This window comes from Cnephaeus nilssonii, assembly GCF_951640355.1.
Source record: "Cnephaeus nilssonii genome assembly, chromosome: 6".
NCBI classification, from domain to species: domain Eukaryota; kingdom Metazoa; phylum Chordata; class Mammalia; order Chiroptera; family Vespertilionidae; genus Cnephaeus; species Cnephaeus nilssonii.
In genome coordinates, this window is record NC_137077.1 from 75,791,746 (window position 1) to 75,795,709 (window position 3,964).

At 44.5% G+C, this 3,964-nt stretch overlaps 1 pseudogene across 1 annotated transcript; it reads left to right on the plus strand.

Annotated features, from left to right (window-relative positions):
* The first annotated feature begins 1,269 nt into the window (after nt 1-1,269).
* Nucleotides 1,270-1,702, plus strand: LOC307101091 (large ribosomal subunit protein mL42-like; annotated as a pseudogene). The gene has a single exon. The product of its transcript is annotated as a large ribosomal subunit protein mL42-like (transcript).
* The last annotated feature ends 2,262 nt before the right edge of the window (nt 1,703-3,964 follow it).

Sequence of the window (3,964 nt, forward strand, 5' to 3'; positions counted from 1 at the left end):
ATGTTGTCCCATCAGTAACTTCTTCATATTTGGTGAATTAATGAATAAAATCATTGGAGAACATGATGAACTGAATTGGAATCTCTCCTTTGGGTGGCACTATATGTATTTCTTGGATTTTTGTGGGATTCTAAGGAATGAGAAGCCTCACCTCTATACCCCCTGAAAAAAGATCAGTGATGACTTATATTACACTTCTTACTATTTGGGAAGGACAGAGGTTCAAAGTCAGATTTCATTTGATTTCTTCCACAACTGCAGTTTGGGAGTGAGATGCCAACCCTACACAAATGTATCTTTATCCATGGGATGCTGAATTCTACCTGCTGTCCAGCAGAAGGTACTAGAAGCAAGGCTTCTCTGCCCAAGAATCTCCAGAGTCTTCGGTCTCCCTGGGAGGAGAGTCCAGAATGTTTACTTACATGATGTTTTGAGTGCTATCTATGGTTGCCATCTAGTTGGAGAAAGAAGTGAGATGAATCGTGAAGCTGCATCTGCATAGCATTTCTCATAAGACTAAGGAAACATTTATCAGGCATAAGAAATATATATAAAATGGTTTGATGGAAATGGGAAGGGAAGCTAAACTCTCTCAAGCCACTCTTGGGGCCATCAATGCTCAGTTCTACATCAGGGAAGGGCAAACACACATTCTCAAACATGCCATCACACTCACGCACATATGCACTCATGCACGTACAATGGAGTATAAACATCATTATCCTGAATGTTTTACATCCTGCTATTTTAAATCCTGCTCATTTGAACTAAGGTTAAAACAGTGCAAATTAGTTTAAACCTACTTTGAAGATATTTAGCGGCCCCCAGCCATGGTGGGGTGGGAAAACAATAGAGTTTCCAATATACATACGAACATCCATTTCTCAAGTATTTGAAATGTTTGTTCCATTATGTTCACTTAAAAATATTTTTCTACCACTTAAAAATATTTTTATTTACAGGTAGCTCAAGTTACCATCTTTCTTTTTAGATGAAAAGGCATGTCATTATTACTTTATTCTATGACATAGTAGTGAATATACCTGATTGCATTTTCTTAAATGGCAAATGAGAAACACGACAGCATTTTACTGAAAACCTCAATATTATCTGTCTTTTGAAGGATTCAGTTTCCTACGATGTGTATGATACCGTCCATGAGGATACCAACGCTGCTTAGTAGTAAAGAACATTTTGCTAAGTTGTTCTATCATGGGTCCTTGCTCAAAGTGTTCATCTTTTTCTTCTAATCTGTTTTTCAGGCTCGTAGTGAGCAGCCATTAAGGGATGAAAATAGGTATACCTAGAAGCAAATTTTAAAAGCATTTTCTCCTTAAATCTTTTTTCATACCACCTGATAAGCATCTTGATTCACCATGCCTGTATCAGCAGTGAAATGGGCGATATCAAACAGAACTATTTGAAACATTTATTTCCAATCCAAAATGGAGCTTTATACTGTGTTTGTCATAAATCCGCATACTCTTCTCTTCCAGATGACTATAATTGCAAAGTAGAACCTTCTTTGACATCTGATGGAAGGATGATAGTTTGCTACCATCCTTCTGTGGATATTCCATATGAACACACCAAACCTATCCCTCAGCTAGATTCTTTGCATAATTATGAAGAAACACAGGATCAAATACTGAAAGTTACCATCTTAATGACTACAAGTTATCAACCTGGACTAAGTAAATGAGTTGTTACTGATCATGTTAAAATTAGTACACAGAGTAGAAAATAAAGAACAGAAAGTCTTTGAACCAAATATGGTTATTTTCAACTTCTACTGTTATGTCAAATGTCTCAAATATTTATTGGAAAGCATGTTTCTGCATGTTTAATTCATGTAAATGAAACCCACACATTAACACACCTGGAAACTGCTTAATTCAAGAACTGCAAAACCACTGAAAAGATTTATTTTATGTTGTACTCCTAGGCAATCTTTATTAAAATTAGAATTTTAATATAAAACTAGAGGTCTGATGCACAGATTCGTGCACATTGAAAGGAAATATTAGAAGGTGGCCAGTGGGGCGGGACTGGGTGAGATGGGCCGGACACGCCTTGGAGTCAACCTCCTGCGGTCTCTCCCTGGCCAGCCACACCTGGGGCAGCACCAGGGCTCCAAGGTGCATCTGCGTGGTGAGCAGGTTCCCTCTGGCAGGTGGGGTCCTTCGGCCTGGCCTGTGGGGATCGGGCCAAAACCAGCAGTCCGATATCCCCCAAGGGGTCCTGGAATGTGAGAGGGCACTCTACGAAGTTGCTGTTGCTCGGCAGCTCCTGCGTTAAGTGTCTGCCCCCTGGTGGTCACTGCACATCATAGCTACTAACCAGTTGGCTGGTTGGCTGATTGCTTTGCCTTTTATATATATATACTAGAGGCCCGGTGCACTAAATTTGTGCACTGGGGGTATTAGAGAGTGAGAATTTTTTTAGCACTCCAGAGAGGCCGTGGACTATTCCCCAGATAGAGTTGTCAGTGCTGACACCAGGCCATGCCTTGAGATAGGGTCTCATGGCCCCTTCCCAGCACGTAGGCCTTCTTTCATAGAACACTGTCAGCTTTCTTGAGAACAGGATGACCCTGTAAATAACATGGTCATCAATAACATGACCCTGACATTACTTAAGAAAAACTGTCTTAAATTACTTACTCTGCAAAAACAAGATGTGGTAAATGGGTTTAAAAGCGGTCCTGCACAAAGGGTCGGGGCTGCTCTCTGGACTCCCTGAGTGGAGAAAGGCAGAGCAGTCGCCGGCCGGCTAATAAAGGCTCCCTAAATTTTAATTTGTTCTGGACTCCAGTGGTCGTTCACTTGCTTTCACTCCACAACAGGGGTGGTCCCCTTAGCCCGGCCTGCACCCTCTCACAGTCTGGGACCCCTCAGGGGATGTCTGCCTGCCAGCTTAGGCCTGTTTCCAACAGTTGGAAATCCCTCTCACAGTCCAGAACCCCTTGCTCCTTACCGCCCACCTACTCACTGCTCCTTACCACTTGGCTCGCTGCTCCTTAGCGCTGCCATGGAGGCAGGAGAGGCTCCTGCCACTGCCACTGCACTCACCAGCGAGGAGCTCTATCTTTATGTGTAATTGTCTGTGGGCCAACTGCTCTCTTCCTTCTCATTTAGGGCGAGCAGCATGTGAGGGCAGAGCATGCTGTTGTGGAATGCAGAGGGCTGCCCAGAGCTGAGGGGAGTGACTGGGCCCACGGGTTGAGAGGTGGACACAGAGGATGCTATCTCACCCAATTGTGGGGTGGGCTGGCCAGCCTTCATCTGCCTGACCCCACCCAGGGAGGGACCAAGCAGGGTGTCCACCTCTCCATTCTCCATCCTTCCATCTGTGACACCTGTGACCCTTGCCAGGCCTCCCCCAAAGTGAGTTCAGCTCAATCCCTGAATGTAAAAGGACACGGGGGATGGGGTGAGGGGGGGCTCCACTCCAGTGCCCCCTGATTCCCAGCGACATGACCTGGTCTCAGGACAGTGGCCACAGCTGCAGAACATAGATCTGTTTCAAGAAAAGTTGGGAATGCAGACTTTCGTATGAGCCCCTATTCCAAAAGGTGGCAGTTTATTCACATTGTGGCAAAGTCACCTTCAAGAGTAACATAAGTGGGTAAAGTCAGGGCCAAACTGGGCCATTTCCTCGTCCAATCTCTGTGAGGTGCATGGACAGAACCACGTCTCAGCTCTTCACAGGACACTTCCGGGGTTTTTTTTAAGCCTAAAGGACAGTAGTCTGTCTCCATTCTTGTTCTTTGAGATTTTTTCATCGTTGGATAAAAGGATACGTACATTGGGGCAATCCTCTGGAGATACAATATTCCAGTTGCACCCATGTGATGATGACAGCACCCCGCAGAGGGAGGGAGCCAACAGATGGGGAGCAGGGAATTCTGAAAACCAAAGCAAAGGTCCAGAACACGGAAGAAGTCCTTGGTGTTCTGCTGAGA